An 18941-nucleotide genomic window follows, 5' to 3' on the forward strand; every position below is an offset into this window, starting at 1 on the left:
TAATAACTGTATTCTGATTAATAACTCCAGAAACATTAATTATATATCCTGAAAGGCAACATGCTGTTTTAGATATATGTGAGATGGAAAAAAAAATCCTTTTAGTGAGTGAATAGAAAAAATAAAAAAGATTTGTCTTATACATATGAAAAGGAAAATACATAGAAATGAAAGTGGGTACTGTCACTTTGGTAAACTGTATGGAGGTTCCTGCTGCTGTTGCTGCTAAGTTGCTTCAGTCGTGTCCGACTCTGTGTGACCCCACAGATGGCAGCCCACCAGGCTCCCCTATCCCTGGGATTCTCCAGGCAAGAACACTGGAGTGGGTTGCCATTTCCTTCTCCAATAGTTTCCTTTTAATAGCTTTAAACCTGGAGGTTCCTAGAAAACTTCAAATAGAAATAATAGAACTATCTAATAACTCAGCAATTCTATTCCTGGGAATGCACCTGGAGAAAAAACTTATTTGAAAAGATACACATGGGCCAGTATTATTTACAGTAGCCACGATGCGAAAGCAACCTATTTGTTCATCAAAAGACAAATGGATAAAGAAGATGTGGTCCATATATACATTCACTGGAATGTTACTCAGCCATAAAAAGAGTGGAATTATACTATTTGCAGCAACATGGATGGACCTAGAGAATATTATGCTTAGTGAAATTAATCACAAAAAGACAAATAGTGTATGATATCACTTATATGTTGAATCTACAAAAATAAAATCTTTATATATATAACTAAGGAGAAACAGACTCAGAGATATTAGAAACAAGCTAGTGATTAATGGTGGGGAGAGTAAGGGGTGAGAGGCAATCATGTGGTTAAGATTTTAGCTTCCAATATAAGGGGTGTGGTTCAATTCCTGTTTAGGAAGTTAAGATCTCACATACCTCATGGCCAAAAAAACAAGATATAAAACAGAAGCAACATAAGCAAATTCCATAAGGCTTTGAAAATGGTCCACATCAAAAAGAAAAAAAAAAATTAACACCTACTATATGTAAAAATAGATAAGCTACAAGGATGTATTGTACAACCCAGGGAATTATAGCCATTCTTTTTAATAGCTTTAAACCTGGTATGTTCTATAGAAATACTGAATTACTGTGCTGTACCCTTGAAGCTAATATAATATGGTAAATCAACTATGAAAGTGAAAGTGAAAGTGTTGCTTTCTCAGTCATGTCTGACTCTTTGTGACACCACAGATTGTTTATCTGCCAGGGTCATCCGTTCATAGGATTCTCCAGGCAAGAATACTGGAGTGGGTTCCCATTTCCTTCTCTGGGGGATCTTCCCAACCCAGGGATCGAACTCAGGTCTCTTGCATTGCAGGCAGATTCTTTCCCATCTGAGCCACCAGGGAAATCAACTACAATTCAATATATGAAAGAAAACAAATATGTTTTGACTGTATTAAAGAAAAAAAGCTGAAATTTAAGTACAGAATGATAGTAAACATTGGCAAGACCTCTTAAAAACTATCTAGATCATATATAAATAACTTCTATATATTATAAAAAGCATAAAAAAGAAAAAAACTTAATAGTAACCTAATAGAACAGGTCCAAAAATATAAAAACTCAGTTTAAAAAGAGCCTGAGTTTCCAATAAATATTCAAAGTGTATAGTTCTATAAATCAGGAAAGTGACATTTCATATTTATAAATTTAAAAAGATAAACATCTCTGATAAAGCCAAACTTTTTTAAGAACATGGTAACTCCTCTATAGAGAAGGCAATGGCAACCCACTCCAATGCTCTTGCCTGGAAAATCCCATGAACCGAGGAGTCCATGGGGTCGGGAAGAGTCGGACACAACTGAGGCACTTCACTTTCACTTTTCACTTTCACGCATTGGAGAAGGAAATGGCAACCCACTCCAGTGTTCTTGCCTGGAGAATCCCAGGGATGGCAAAGCCTGGTGGGCTGCCATCTATGGGGTCGCACAGAGTCGGACACGACTGAAGCGACTTAGCAGCAGCAGCAGCAGCAGCAACTCCTCTATGGTGAGATTCTAACAGCTAAAATCACTTCATGGACTTTTTTTTTTTTTTTTTAATCAAAAGAAGAGGTGTAGAGTTAGAACCCAGCCTTTTCATTTGCATTCATATGGTGGTATGATTAATAGTGTTCCTACATGATTTGTAAGTTAAAAAGTAGACTAGCAAAATTGGCCATTAGAAGATAAATAAATGTATTTTAAGCTAAGATCATGGCATCTGGTCCCATCACTTCATGGGAAATAGATGGGGAAAGAGTGGAAACCGTCAGACTTTATTTTGGGGGGCTCCAAAATCACTGCAGATGGTGACTGCAGCCATGAAATTAAAAGACGCTTACTCCTTGGAAGGAAAGTTATGACCAACCTACATAGCATATTCAAAAGCAGAGATATTACTTTGCCAACAAAGGTCCATCTAGTTAAGGGTATGTTTTTTCCAGTGGTCATGTATGGATGTGAGAGTTGGACCGTGAAGAAGGCTGAGCGCCGAAGAATTGATGCTTTTGAACTGTGGTGTTGGAGAAGACTCTTGAGAGTCCCTTGGACTGCAAGGAGATCCAACCAGTCCATTCTGAAGGAGATCAGCCCTGGGTGTTCTTTGGCAGGAATGATGCTAAAGCTGAAACTCCAGTACTTTGGCCACCTCATGAGAAGAGTTGACTAATTGGAAAAGACCCTGATGCTGGGAAGGACTAGGGGCAGGAGGAGAAGGGGACGACAGAGGATGAGATGGCTGGATGGCATTACTGACTCAATGGATGTGAGATTGAGAGAACTCCGGGAGTTGGTGATGGACAGGGAGGCCTGGCATGCTGCGATACATGGGGTTGCAAGGAGTCAGACACGACTGAGTGACTGAACTGAACTGAAATTAATAGGTTCCCAAACAATGAAATTTAATTCAGCAGCTGAATTGAATAAAGCTCATGCACATGAATATTGAAAAAGTAATATTGAGAAAAATAAGCAATTGATTAAAAAGTAGGTGCAATATGGTTCGTGTACTTGTAAAGTTAAAACAATGATATATTTTAATCTTAAATTTTATTATACTTTTAGTTTCAAAACACACATACAAATATGAGAATAAAACAAATGATTATATTTGCTTTTTATTTCTGATGAGATGTTTTGCTTTTAACCATATTTTCTATTTTTAAAATTTAAAAAGATTCAAATTAAATGTGGTAAAATATTACCAGCTGCTAAAATTAATGTGCTGAGTATACATTTTCTGTAATTTAAAGTCATGTGAATTAATTTGGAATTTAACATATAACTAAATCACAACACTGACATCTACCTTTTAATTACTTTTAATTAATCTATTTATGCTTTTTTAAATGGTTGAAAATATTATAAAAATATCTATTGGCAACTTCACAGAGTCAGAATTTCAAATATTTTAAAAATTATTTTCATTATAAACAAATTCATTGTGATCAGAATCCTGATTGTTATATAACATCTTCTGTCTTAAGGGAAATAAATCAAGAAAATGACACACAAATTTTTGTCAATATATATAATTTTTTCAAATAAAAATTCCATTGAATCTTATTAAATAAGTAAACTATAAGATAAACAACTTACAGTTTTTTGTTTTTTTTTTTTAGTAATATATGCAATTTTGCCAGATACATCAAGGGAAAAAAGAAAAAAAAGACAGGGGGCTCAAATAAAATCAGAAATGAAAAAGAAGAATTTGCTAAAAACACTGGAGATATACAAAGGATCATACAATATTATTATGAACAATAACATGCTAAAAAAATGAACAACTGAGAATATATGGATAAATTCTGAAATGTGCATTCTCCCAAGGTTGAATCAGAAAAAAAAAAAAAATACAAAATATGAACAGACCAATTATTAGTAATGAAATTGAATCAGCTTATTTTTCTATTTTTTAAACTTTCAACAAACAAAAGTCTAAGACAATACTTCACAGGCCTGAAGTAGGCCTCACAGGATAGGCTTCATCATTTTCTAACTATGTTTTAAAATTGCAAGAGGAAGGATCATTTTCAAACTTATTCTGTGAGGCCAGAGTTACCCTGACACCAAAAAATACAACAACAAAAAGAAAACAACAAAAATTACAGGCCAATATTAATGATAAATATAGACACAAATATCCTCAACAAGATAATAAGAAATTAAATTCCATAATACATTAAAAGTATCATACACCACAGTCAAGTGGGATTCATCCCAGGAAAGCAACTATAAATTGATTGATTATTGAAATGAGGACTAAAAGCCATATAATAATCTGAATAAATGCAAAAACATTTTTTTACAACATTTAACTTCAATTTATTAAAAAAAAAAAATCTCTCAACAAAATGGGTACAGTGGGAACATACCTCAACATAATAAAGGTCATATGTGACAAACCTAAAACTAACATCACATTTAAATGTTAAAAGCTGAATTTTTTTTTTTCTAACATCAGGAACCAGACAAGGATTTCTAGTCTCACTACTTTCATTTAACATATTTTGAGAAGGCCTAATTAAAGCAATCAGATAAGAAAAAGAAATAAAAGTAATCTACATTGGAAAGGTAGAAGTAAAACTTTCATTGCTTACAGATAATATGATACTATATATAGGACATCCTAAAAATACTACAAAGTTGCAAGATACACAATTTATGTACAAAAATCATGTTGCATTTCTATATACTAAGAGTGAACTATCGGAAAGAGAAATTAAGAAAACAATCTCATTTAAGATTGCATCAATAAGAATGAAATATCTAGGGATAAACCCACCTAAGGAGGTAAAAGATGTGTATTCAGATCACTAAAAGTCACTGCTGAAAGAAATTGAAGATAACACTAACAAATAGAAATATATACTATTCTCATGGATTTGAAGAGATAATATTGTTATAATGCCCATAATGCCCAAGCCAAACTATGGATTTAATATAAGCTCTCTCAAATTATGGAGGATGCTTTTCATGGAACTAGAAGAAATAATTCTGAAATCTGTATGGAAACAGAAAAGACATCAATTCACCAAAACAATCTTGAGAAAAGATGGAGATATCATGTGCCCTGATATTAAACTATATTACAAAGCTATAGTAATGAAAAGAAAGAGGCCTGACAGGCTATAGTCCATGGAGTCACAGGAGTCAGACACGACTTAGTGACTAAAACACCACCAGCACTGGCACAAAAGTGGACAATGAGGTCAATGGCACAGAATAGAGATCCTAGAAAGGAACCAACACTTATAAGATCAATAAATCTAAACAGTGGGTTGTAGGGATATACAGCAGAAAAAGACAATATTTTCAATACATTAATAGGGAAAACTGAACAGCTACATCCAAAAAGAAAATCAGACTAGACTACTTTTTCACAACAAAAATACACTTGAAATGGATTAAAAAGTTAAATATAGGACCTGAAACCATAACACTTTAGAAAAACATTTAGGCAATACACCTTCTGACATATGTCTTAGCAATACTAATTTGACTATGTCTCCTAAGGGAAGGGAACCAAAGGCAAAAATGAACAAATGGGACTATACTAAGATAGAAATATTTTGCACATTAAATAAAAACATAAAAAGAGAGAGAGAGAGAGAGAGAGAGAGAGAATATTGCCTACTGAATTGGAGAAGACTTTTGCAAGAGATTCCAGGGAGATCTGGGAGAGGACTTTTGTATATATTTAATAAGGATTTAATATCAAAAATATACAAAGAACTCACACAACTCAATATCAAAAAAATAAACAGCCCATTCGAAAAAGGAGCAGAGGTCCTGAATATGCAATTTTTTTCAAAGAAGATACACAAATGGCCAACAGACCCATGAAAAGATGTTCAATATCGCTAATCCTCACTAATGCAAATGAAAACCATGATGAGATATCAACTCACACCTGTCAGAATGACTTATAAAAATAAAAATACAGTAAGTAACAAGTGTTAGCAAGGATGTGGAGAAAAGGGAACCCTCTTGCATTGTTGGTAGGATTAAGTTCATGCAGTCATTTTGAAAAGTAGTATGAAGATTTCTTGAAAAATTAAAAATATAACTGCCATACTATCCAATTATTCCAATCCTGGGGATTTATCCAAAGAAAACAAAAACCATAATTTTAAAAGCTGTATACAACCTTTTGTTGCAGCATTATTTATCATAGCCAAGGTATATTACTTTGGAAGCAAGCTAAGTGTCAATCAACAGGTGGATGGAAAAGAAGATGCATATATATATATATAACACATATATTCAGTACATATATATTATAACACATATATTCAGTACAGTTCAGTCACTCAGTAGTGTCCAACTCTTTGTGAACCCATGAATCGCAGCACACCAGGCCTCCCTGTCCATCACCAACTCCCAGAGTTCACTCAAATTCAAGTCCATCAAGTTGGTGATGCCATCCAGACATCTCATCCTCTGTCGTCCCCTTCTCCTCCTGCCTACAATCCCTCCCAGCATCAGGGTCTTTTCCAATGAGTCAACTCTTCACATGAGGTGGCCAAAGTACTGGAGTTTCAGCTTTAGCATCAGTCCTTCCAATGAACACCCAGGACTGATCTCCTTCAGAATGGACTGGTTGGATCTCCTTGCAGTCCAAGGGACTCTCAAGAGTCTTGTCCAACACCACAGTTTATACACACACACACACACACACACACACACACACACACACAGAGTCATTATGGGCAACTCAGTTGGTATAGAATGCACCTGCAATGCAGGAGACCCCGGTTTAATTCCTTGGTCTGGAAGATCCACTTGGAGAAGGGATAGGCTACTCACTCCAGTATTCTTGGGCTTCCTTTGTGGCTCAACTGGTAAAGAATCCACCTGCAATGCAGGAGACCTGGGTATATATACATACATATATATATATATATATATACCTGTATATATGTACATATATATATATAGTCATTATGCTGCATTCCTTAAAATTATAAAGCTCTGTATGTGAGTTATATCACAACTGGAAAGAAAAAAGATAATTTTAATAATGTATGAGTGTCGGGGTGCTACTGTTACAGCCATGCATTCTGGGAAACAAGCTTACTCAGAAGGACAATGCAGATAGTGGAGTGCAGTTTATTACACCAGCTGGCCCAAGGTAGAGTCTCCTCTTAGCCAAGGACCCCAAACAGCATTTGTGAAAATCTGTTATACCCCATGTGTACGTGTCTGAACCCACCACTCCAAATTCCTTGAGACTTACATAAACCAAGGAAAATACAATCCCAATAACTCCATCATTCACGTGCTATGTGCTCATGTGCTCAAACAGTCAAACAATTAGCCAATAATCAATAAACCCAAGGTTACACACCGATTGATACAGAAAAAATTTATGGCCTGTCTGGAGGAAGGGGTGATTAGTGTATGTTTTCTCTTAGGCGACGAGTAACTTAGATATGATCTTCAAGTTTCCCTTGTCTGGAGGGGGTCTTATCCTTTGATTATTGTTTTCATAGTCATTAAACACAGAGTTCAGAGTCCATTGGAAAGGTGCCCAAGCATGATCAGCATGAACAGGCCTCAGATGGAGTCCAGGCCCTATGAATTCCTTCTTCATTACCCCCTCTTGAGGTTCTTAACTCATATTATGAGCATCATTCATAGGGATATATTGCACCCTGGCTCTCTGACCTCCAGTTTGGGAGAATGACATCAACCTTCAGGTTACAGAGTTCATAATACATTGTAAAATTCAGGGTCCACAAAGCAGAACTATCAAGACAACTACAACAGTGGTAAATATAGTTTTCCACCAATCACCCTTCACCCAAGATAGGACCAAAGTCCAGAAAGGAATGTTTTCATTTGACATTGCTTTTACCTGGTTTTTCATGTCATCTAAAGCAGTTGACACATTGCCAATAAGTCAGGAATGTATGCACAACGTTCAGCCTTAATTATAGCACAAGTCCCTCCTTGAGTAGCTGTGAGTATGTGCAAAGCCATTCTATTATGAATTACCGCTTTTCTCATTTGGATTTGCTCTTCATTTAAGGCTTGGATGGCTTTTGTTCTATCTAGGAGGGCCGTTGTGTGAAATTAGTCAAGGCTTCTACTTTAATCATGATATCTGTTGTCTCTATAGAGGGTACGAATAAGGCAGCAATATACTCATACCATCGAAACACAGATCTTGTCCACCAAGCATGTAAGTAAGGTAGATTTACCGGGGCTACCGGGATAAGATTTATAACAAGTAGGTTAGGCTTTTGTTACACTGGCATTTATATCAAATGTAACTCCATGACCCGAGTCTATTGACTGTAGGTCTTACACCAAGAGAATAAGAAGAGGTTATGATTGACAAGAGAGAGGAAAAGTCTCTTTTTGTCATTCCAGAAAAGACCAGAGTGGTTTAAAATCTCCTTGGCAGAGCGGTGACACCCACCAAGGAAGTCCATCCATCACTGACAGAGGCATAGCCCTACATACCCAGCAGTTGGAAGTGTTGTGGAAGTCTGCGTAGTAATGTGCCCATGAGATGAAAGCATTGTCCTGAGTTGAAATGGAAGTTAAATTCAAAATCATGTTGATGAGGCCAAGAAGCAGGAGTTGATTGTGCAGATTCATCCTGAAGGGGCTCATCCAGGATCTTCTTTTCCTTCTTCTTAAGGATGGTCTTAGTCTCTCGAGGGTCAGCGGGGTCCCTCTGTGCAGTCCACTCAGCGTTTTTTGGGTCTGCTTTGTATGTTCTCTTCACCCTCGTATGATGGATCCAAGGGACAATACCTGCAACTTTACCTGCAGTAGGGGTAGTTAGAATAACATAAGGGCCCTTTCACCAAAGGGCTAGCAAATCATGTTTCCAATCTTTGACCCATACTTGGTCACCAAGCATAAACTCATGAATCTGTTCCCCAAGGGGGAATGGCACCCTTTCTTGTACAAACTTAGTTACCCAATTTATTACCTTACCCAGTTCCATCTGCTGTGAAATCCTATTCTCCCTTATCTGAGGCAAATTTGTTGACACCTGTTTTATTATGGGAGGGGGCCTCCCATTCACAATTTCGTACGGAGAATAGCCTTGGGACTGTGGGGTCATCCTGAGTCTGAGCAGAGCTGTCGGAAGCAAGTCCACCCAGGAGCAGTCAGTCCCTATGATCCACTTGGAGAGTCTCGTTAATGTCTGGCTGGTTCATTCCACCATCTCAGAACTCTGGGCCTATATGCAGTGTGCGGTTTCCATTTAATGTGTAAAGTTTTGCTTACTTGTACTAAATCAGCTACAAAAGCCAGGTCATTGTCTGAACCAATGCTGGTAGGAAGTCCAAATCTTACTATTTCCCTAAGCAGGCACCAGGCTACTTCTGATGCTCTTTCAGTCCAGGTAGGAAAAGCTTCTACCCATCCCGAGAATGTACATACCATGATCAGCAGGTAACAGTAGTGTCAGTAAGGTTACATTTCAGTGAAGTCCACTCCCAGGTGTTCAAAGGGCAGCATGCCTTTCCGCTAAATACTCGGAGGTTTTTGTCTGAATACCTGAGAGGCAGCATTAACCTGTGAGCAGGCAGCATGGCCCAGGTGGGTCCCTTGGTGTGTTTGGCTTACCAGAGTGTGTGCCAGCTCCTCCGGTACCAATAATTTGCCACTTGGCAATTCCCACCATCCCTTTTCAGTCTTGATGGCCCCTTCTGCTTTGGCTAACCTGACAGCCATTGTCCTTGTTTTATCAGGCTAGTGCCATCAGTATATAGGACCCAACTAGGGTCTGGAACCTTGTGTCCTTCTTTAAAACAAACCCCAGACAACTTCCCTCCTCCTTGCAGATCTGTGCCTTCTTCTTCAACACCTGGTAACCTGCTTCCATCAGCAGCTAGAGCAGTGCTTTTGTCTATTTCCAGAATTTTTCCTTGGTCTTGGCAGCCAGCAGCAGGTCATCCCCATATTGTAGGAGCCAACATCTATACTCTTCTGGATGGAATGAGTTCAGGTCAGAAGCCAAGGCTTTCTCAAAGATGGCTGGGGAGTTCTTAAACCCTTGTGGGGGAGTCCAGATGAGCTGTTGCTTGGTGCCCCCGATTGGATCTTCCCATTCAAAGGCAAAGATGGGCTGTGATGCTGGGGCGAGGTGTACGCAGAAGAAGGCATCCTTGAGATCTAGGTGAGTATAAACTTTAGTCCTCGGCGGGAGGAGGCTAAAAGGTATAGGGGTTTGGAACAGTGGGGTGTAAAGTCACAGTAGCCTGGTTGACTACCCTGAGATCCTGTACAGGCCTATAGCCCTGTCCTCCTTCCTTTTTGACTGGCAGGATTGGCGTATTTCAAGACGACTGGCACTCTACTGGAATGCCCGCTTGTTTCAATCTGTTGATGTGGGGCAGTATGACGGCCCAGGCCTCTATCGGTAGCAGGTATTGGCGCTTTCTAACCAGGATGGTGCCTGGTTTGAGTTCTATTATCACTGGGGCTTGATGTTTAGCCAGCCTGGGGGGAGGGGGCTGTCTTCCACCCAGACCTCAGGGAGTAATTGAGTTAGCTCTCTCTCATGCTCTTCCAGCCCACCTGGTTCTGCCTTCAGAGGCTCATGCAACCTCCACTCATCTTGGGGGAGTCTTGAGAGAGAGAGAGCAAATAAGTCATAGTGTCCATCTGGAAGGTGGGCCTCTCCTCACAGGAGAAAGTCACTTGTGCTCCTAGTTTGAGAGCTAGTCTCTTCCCAACAGGGGTACTGGGCACTCAGGAATGTAGAGGAATTCATGAATCACTTGGTGCCCGTCCCCCCATCTGACATTTTCTGGGCTGGCAAAACGATTTAATCATGTCTTCTCCCGATACCCTAGTTACAGCGGTAGTCTTTTTGGACAGTGGTGCCACAGGTTTTACTACCGACAGTTCTGCTTCTATATCCACCATGAAGTCAATGTTTTGGTCCCCCACTTTTAAGGTTACCATGGGCTCTTGGAGACCTGATATCTCTGAGCCCCGACAGCTCTATTTAATTTCCAAGTCAGCAAGCCCCACAGCTGTGGGAGCTTCCACTTCCTTCCTTGCCTAACAATTCCGAGGGGTCAAGAATTTCACAGCAGATGGGACACCTCCTGAGTGAAGGCAGAATACGAGCATACAAGGACCAGTTTCCTATCCTAAAAATCCTCTGGTGATCGCTGGTAATAATTTTCCCTGAGACGGCGTGGACACACCTCCTAAATGACCTTCACAAATTTCCTTTCTAAACCGTAGCATGCTTGTCAACCTGTGTACCAAGCAATCTTTGCTGCCTGCCTATTCCAGGCCCCTGTGGGTCCATGCCCCTTATAGTCCCTCCCGGGGGGTGATCAGGCCCCCTCTTCCACCCTGCTGGGTGGGTTCCTCCTCACCTGAGCGCTCAGTTCCCTTGCTGCCATTCGCTACCTGCCAAAACGAAGAAATTGGGTGTTGAAAGGCTGAATTCTTCCAGAGGGTCGAGGCGCCTTCCCCGCTCTAGGAGATTCAAGCCACAAAGCCTCGGGGTGGCCTCAAATGAGACCTGTTTCATCAAAGTGAGGAGTTTCCTGGCCAATGCACCAAATGTTGTAGTCACGCGTTCTGGGAAACAAACTCACTCAGAAGGACAATGCAGATAGTGGAGTGCAGTTTATTACACCGGCAGGCCCAAGGCAGAGTCTCCTCTTAGCCAAGGACCCCGACCAGCATTTGTGAAAATCTTTTATACCCCATGTGTACGTGTCTGAACCCACCACTCCAAATTCCTTGAGATTTACATAAACCAAGGAAAATGCAATCCCAATAACTCCATCATTCACATGCTATGTGCTCACGTGCTCAAACAGTCAAACAATTAGCCAATAATCAATAAACCCGAGGTTACACTCCGATTGATACAGAAAAATTTATGACCTGTCTGGAGGAAGGGGTGATTAGTGTATGTTTTCTCTTAGGTGATGAGTAACCTAGATATGATCTTCAAGGTTCCCCTGTCTGGAGGGGGTCTTATCCTTGGATTGTTGTTTTCATAGTCACTAAACACAGAGTTCAGAGTCCATTGGAAAGGTGCCCGAGCATGATCAGCATGAACAGGCCTCAGATGGAGTCCAGGCCCTATGAATTTCTTCTTCACTACAGTCATTTTCAAACAATGATTAAAAATACAATTCAAGTATTTGTCTATAACTTATCATTCTTTTATTTACTCATTTATCAAAATTCACTAGTTATTCATTACTGGAATTAAAGGAGAAAATGAAAAGATTTAATAGCCACTGTGGGTTTAACTGCTTTATTTTCTCTGAATAATTTATATAACAATATAGCTGAATTTTTTCTCAGCTCTTTGAAAGGCCTCCTCAGCCAACCATTTTCCTTTTTGCATTTCTTTTACTAGGGGATGGTCTTGATCACTGCCTCCTATACAATGTGGGAACCTCCATCCATAGTTCTTCAGGCATCTGTCTGTCAAATCTAATCCCTTTAATCTATTTGTCAAGGGATTACCCATTTGAATGCAGAGATATACCCATATGAATGCAGAGTTCCAAAGAATAGCAAGGAGAGATAAGAAAGCCTTCCTCAGTGATCCAAGCAAAGAAATAGAGGAAAGAATAGAATAGGAAAGACTAGAGATCTCTTCAAGAAAATCAGAGATACCAAGGGAATGTTTCATGCAAAGATGGGCACAATAAAGGACAGAAACAGTGTGGACCTAACAGAAGCAGAAGACATTAAGAAGAGGTGGCAAGCAGAGAACTACACAAAAAAGATCTTCATGACCAAGATAACTATGATGGTGTGATCACACACCTTGAACTAGACATCCTGGAATGGAAGTCAAGTGGTCCTCAGAAAGTATCACTATAAACAAAGCTAGGGGAGCTGATGGAATTCCAGTTGAGCTATTTCAGATCCTACAAGACGATGCTGTGAAAGTGCTGCACTCAATATGCCAGCAATTTGGAAAACTCAGCAGTGGCCACAGGACTGGAAAATGTCAGTTTTCACTCTGATATCAAAGACAATGGCAAAGAATGTTCTAGCGAAAGTGAAAGTCATTCAGTCGTGTCTGACTCTTTGCAACCCCATGGACTATACAGTCCATGGAATTCTCCAGGCCAGAAAACCAGAGTGGGTAGCTGTTCCTTTCTCCAAGGGATCTTCCAAATTCAGGGATTGAACTACCGCACAATTGCACTCATCTCACACACTAGCACAGGAATGCTCAAATTTCTCACAGCCAGGCTTCAGTGGAACGTGAACCATGGACTTCCAGATGCTCAAGCTGGATTTAGAAACGACAGAGGAACCAGAGATAAAATTGCCACTATCCATTGGATCATCGAAAAAGCAAGAGAATTCCAGAAGAAAAAAAAATCTACTTCTGCTTTATTGATTATGCCAAAGCCTTTAACTGTGTGGATCACAACAAACTGTGGCAAATTCTTCAACAGATGGGAATACCAGACGAACTAACCTGCCTCCTGAGAAATCTGTTTGCAGGTCAAGAAGCAACAGTTAGAACTGGACATGGAACAACAGACTGGTTCCTAATCGGGAAAGGAGCACACCAAGGCTGTATATTGTCACCCTGTTTATTTAACTTATATGCAGAGTACATCAGGAGAAATGCTGGTTTGGATGAAGCACAAGTTGGAATCAAGGTTGCTGGGAGAAATATCAATAATCTCAGATACCCAGGTGACACCACACTTATAGCAGAAAGCAAAGAAGAGCTAAAGAGCCTCCCGATAAAAGTGAAAGAAGAGAGTGAAAAAGTTGGTTTAAAACTTAACATTCAGAAAACAAAGATCATGGCATCTGGTCCCATCACTTCATGGCAAATAGATGGGAAACAATGGAAACAGGGAAACATTTTTTTGAGCTCTAAAATCACTGCAGATGGTGACTGAAGCCATGAGATTAAAAAATGCTTGCTCTTCGGAAAAAAAGCTGTAACCAACCTAGACAGCATATTAAAAAGCAGAGATATTATTTTACCAATAGAAGTCCATCTAGTCTAAGCTATAGTTTTTCCAGGAGTCATGTATGGATGTAAGAGTTGAACTATAAAGAAAGCTGAGCACTGAAAAATTGGTTTTGAAAACTGTGGTGTTGGAGAAGACTCTTGAGAGTCCTTTGGATTGGAAGAAGATCCAACCCGTCTGTCCTAAAGGAAAGTGAAAATGAAGTCACTCAGTCTTGTCCTACTCTGTGCGACCCCATGGACTGTAGCCTATCAGGCTCCTCCATCCATGGGATTTTCCAGGCAAGAGTGCTGGAGTGGATTGTCATTTCCTTCTCCAGGGGCTCTTCCCAATCCAGGAATCGAACCTGGGTCTCCTGCATTGCAGGCAGATGCTTTACCATCTGAGCCACCAGGGAAGCCCATCCTAAAGGAAGTCAGTCCTAAATATGCATTGGAAGGACTGATGCTGAAGCTGAAGCTCCAATACTTTGGCCACATGATGCAAAAAAACAGACTTCGTTGAAAGGACTTTGGTTTTGGGAAAAATTGAAGGCAGGAGTAGAAGGGGATGACAGAGGATGGGAAGGTTTGATGGCATCACTGACTCAAAGGGCATGGATCTGAGCAAGCTCCGGGAGTTGGTGTTGGACAGGGAAGCCTGGTATTGCAGTTCATGGGGTTGCAAAAACTTGGACATGACTGAGTGACTGAACTGATAACTGATTTTTTTTTAACCTCAAAATGAGGCTTTCAAATGAACATACTAGCAGTTTAATGTCAGTTCTGAGATCGAACAAAATTGCAAATTGACAAGCCAAAGTCTGAGGTTGTCAACTCTCCAATACCTTAGATTTGTTGGGCACTTGCTTGGTTAGACACATGAACTTTGGAGTCAGATTGATAAAGTTTCATTTTTTAGTGGTATGGCACAGATTTGTCATTTAGTGTTTTAAAGTATTGTGTTAACTGTGAAATGGTAGCCATAATAGCATTTCTGTTGCTATCCACGATGGATTTTAATTATATTTTAAGGTAAATAATAATTAGCATGTGCTTACAATAAAATTTTAACTTGTCCATGGTTATTATTCTAAACTAGTCATTTGTTTGTAAATTTTTAATGTCACATTTAAAGACTTGCCTATTTCTGAATCCTACACTTTTCCACTATTCTACCAAGTTTATTTAATCAATGGTCCCATATAAGGGCAGTTTAGAATTATATTGTTACTAATATTTCATTCTCTTTCTCCTCTTTCTTCTTCATGTTATTGTTATCTATTTATTCTATGAAACTCTTGATAGAAACTTTCCTGATCTTTAAATCCAAAAACTATCTATCAGTCACCTTTTAAGGATTTTCTGTTTTCTTTCAAGTCCAAATAAGTATGCAGATTATTTGCATTTCCTTCTTAACACCTTCCCTTTCCTCTCCTAAATTCCAGGCTCCAAGTTGCCATAGGAATCCCCTAGACAGCCATTCAGCTGTGCCCTTAGTTTGAAATACCATTCATGCTTTCTTTTACCAAAATATTGAGTTTTATTGAGGAACCTAAACTCAGTTCAGTTCATTTCAGTCGCTCAGTCGTGTCCGACTCTTTGAGACCTAAACTCAGTGAATTCTAAAAATAAAATATTTCATTTATTATTCAAATAACACTACTAAATTGTTTCATGCCTTTCCTATGGCTAGAAGAGTATCTCCATGATACTCATATTGATTCTATATCTCATAATATCTTGTCAGTTTCAAAGCATTGTAGTAAATAAAAATACTTTTAGTCTTGGGATCTTCTTCTTTAACACAACCTAGACTTTGCTGGTTGCTAGAAGATATTCACACTCAAGAAGACATGGGGCCCAGGTAGCTCTCCTATCCAGCCTGCTGAGGTTGAAAAGACTCATTCTTGTCCTCTTCCTAATATAGCTCCCTAACACATCAGTAGCCACTAGTATTTTGCAGGAAAGAAACCTTCCTGTTTCTCCTTGTCAAGGAAACTCCACACTGTATGTGTGAATCACTTACTCTACCCACATAATATGATAGGATAAATATATAGCCTCCCAACAAGAGATGGACACCTCTCTTTAAAAAGTCTTTCTATCAAATGGCTCAAACTATAATAGGATTTTTATTTTCTTGAGCATGAATAAAATAGATGTGTGGTGCAATTTAGAGAGAAAGTTCCCAGATTTAAATTTTCAATGGTCTTGGCAATTTAAAAATGATGGCACACTTACCTGCATATACTTCAAAACAGAATAATAACTAATTCCCTAAGATTAAAAAAAAAATTGAATAAAATTTTAATTTGTCCATGATTATTATTTAAAACTAGTCATTTGTTTGCAAATTTAAAGTCAAATTTAAACACCTGCCTGACTCTGAATGCCACACTTTTCCATTATTCTGCTACCAAAGTAATTGTATCAATGGTCCATAATAAGGGCAATTTAGAAATATAAAATAAAGTTTCTTTTCAGAAGGGAAAAAAATAAGAAAAAACAGATGCTTCAATCTCAAGCGTGAAATCAGAAGACAGAAAAGTTCAGGTGAAAGATCTTAGCAGATGAAGGGAAAAGGAAAACCAACACAAGAGCCCAAACTCCAAAGTCTTCAGGCAAAAATTTTCTTTTGCAACATGTCATTTCCTAGGAAATATTGAGGCAAAGTTGGTTTCATCCCCAAATCAAAATCCCACTAGCTCAGCATTTCCCAAAATATCCTTCAGTGTAAGCTATCCTTTCAAAATACGTCACATTATAGTACCCAAGCACAGGAGAAAGCAATGGCACCCCACTCCAGTACTCTTATCTGGAAAATCCTATGGACGAAGGAGCCTGGTAGGCTGCAGTCCATGAGGTCGGGAAGAGTCGGACACGACTGAACGACTTCACTTTCACTTTTCACTTTCCTGCATTGGAGAAGGAAATGGCAACCCACTCCAGTGTTCTTGCCTGGAGAATCCCAGGGACAGCGGAGCCTGGTGGCCTGCTGTCTATGGGGTCGCACAGAGTCGGACACGACTGAAGTGACTTAGCAGCAGTTCCCAAGCACACCCACCTTATAAATTTCCAATGAGTTTAAAATACAATTTATCATTGATCAACATCAGTTTTGTATTGCATGTGTCCCCTTAGAGGTCGATTTTTTTTTTTTTTCCCAATAAATTCTACTGTATTGTAAATTGTGCTGCAATTGGAAAAGACCCTGATGCTGGAAAAGACTGAAGGCAGAAGGGAACAACAGAGGATGGCATCACCAACTCAACGGTCATGAGTTTGAGCAAGCTCCAGGAGTTAGTGATGGACAGGGAGGCCTGGCATGCTGCAGTCCATGGGGTCACAATGAGTCAGACACAAATGAGTGACTAAACTAAATACAGCAGGATCCATGGTTTTGTTGAATCCAATCCATGATTTTGAACCTTGGAGAAGGAGGGACTGACTGTAAATTTATATGCAGGGTTATATGGAGGGTCTGAGTATGTAAACCCACATTTTTCAACTGTCAACTGTATAGTGTTTTGAGCTAACATTTGGTAAAGGAAGCTGCATACTTCAACTTACAGTCTTTCAAAATTACTTAATTGTGGGATATCTTATTCTTTAAGATGGCTATATTATAGAACTAGTGTATCATGGAATACAATTTGGGAAATATAACATTAGTTTACTTTTTAAATTCTATTTCTAGATCATCAGTATCAATCTAAATAATATACATTATATGCTATATGAATAGTTCAGAAAAACAAAATGATTATGGTGCAAACAATGGAAAAGTAACAGTTTTAATTTTCAGTCTAAGGAGAAAGAAGCTAAAGATTGGAATAATGAGATACAGTAGCTAAAATTTAGTCTACTGTAATTGGCATTTTAAAGAACTGTTAGCATTTCACGTTTAGCACATGCTCTAAAGTAAATTTGCCTTGTGCAAAATAATTAGAGTGTTTTGTATGGTAATATTTTCCAGTGGTTCAAATTGTTCAGGGTAATTTATATTTCCCTTTCAAGTATATTTGTGTAGTTGAATTGCTCACTGGTGGTAGATTGCCCTTTTGCTGCACTTGAAAATGTAAATCACTAATCACAGTTAGACTGTACTTAGTCAACTGTCACCAACATCACTAGTATATAGACAGTTTCTGAGTAATAGAACTTTATTTAATACTTTAATATGCTTTCCAGAACCATTAGCTATCTAAGACTCTGAACTGAAAAAAATCAAAGCAAGCTTTTGAATAACATTGAATATTTCTTTTAGGGTTCAAAAGTTGTTTTGGTATCATTCAGAGGTTTGGATTTATGCATAAAAATAAATGTTAAGGTTACTTTGCCCATTCATGAAGTTCAAGAATAAAAATGTTGTTTGGCAGACTCAAGCTAGTCATTCAAAAGTATCATTTACTCCCTATATATGTATTTTTATCTTTGATACTGGAGTATTTTTAGGTTAGAATATCCATCTACTTCTTCCTGCTCAGTCGTGTCTGACTCTTTGTGACCCCATGCACTGTAGCTCACCAGGTTCCTCTGTCCATGGGATTTCCCAGGCAAGAATACTGGAGCGCTTCCCACTATATTTTACACTCTGTTCCCCCCTGCCCCATTTTCTTTACTGGAATATAATTGCTTTACAATGTTGTGTGAGTTTCTTCTGTGCAATGAAGTGAATCAGCCACATGCATACATATATCCCCTTCCTCTTGGACCTCCTTCCCAATCCTTTCCATCCACTGTGTAGATCATCACAGAACACTGAGCTGAGCTTCCTGTGCTGTATAGGTGGTTCCCACTAGCTCTCTATTTTGCACATAGTGTTATGTATGTGTCAATCCTAATCTCCCGATTCATCCCAGTGTCCCATTCCCCTAATGATCAATGTTGGTTCTTTTCATCTGCTTCTCTATTCCTGTCTTAGAAATAGGTTTATGTCTGCCATTTTTTCCTAGATTCCACATATATACATTAACATACAATATTTATTTTTCT

General features: G+C 38.8%; 1 non-coding gene and 1 pseudogene across 1 annotated transcript; both read right to left on the bottom strand.

The window, feature by feature from the left end:
• Positions 1–7619: 7619 nt before the first annotated feature.
• LOC128060837 (uncharacterized) lies at positions 7620–10942 on the bottom strand (annotated as a pseudogene).
• Positions 10943–14290: 3348 nt separating this feature from the next.
• On the bottom strand, positions 14291–14362 carry TRNAC-GCA (transfer RNA cysteine (anticodon GCA)). Its single transcript has one exon. It is a non-coding gene; the product is annotated as a tRNA-Cys (tRNA).
• Between the last annotated feature and the right edge of the window lie 4579 nt (positions 14363–18941).

The sequence above is a fragment of the Budorcas taxicolor genome, chromosome 2, assembly GCF_023091745.1.
Source record: "Budorcas taxicolor isolate Tak-1 chromosome 2, Takin1.1, whole genome shotgun sequence".
In the NCBI taxonomy this organism is placed as follows: Eukaryota; Metazoa; Chordata; class Mammalia; order Artiodactyla; family Bovidae; genus Budorcas; species Budorcas taxicolor.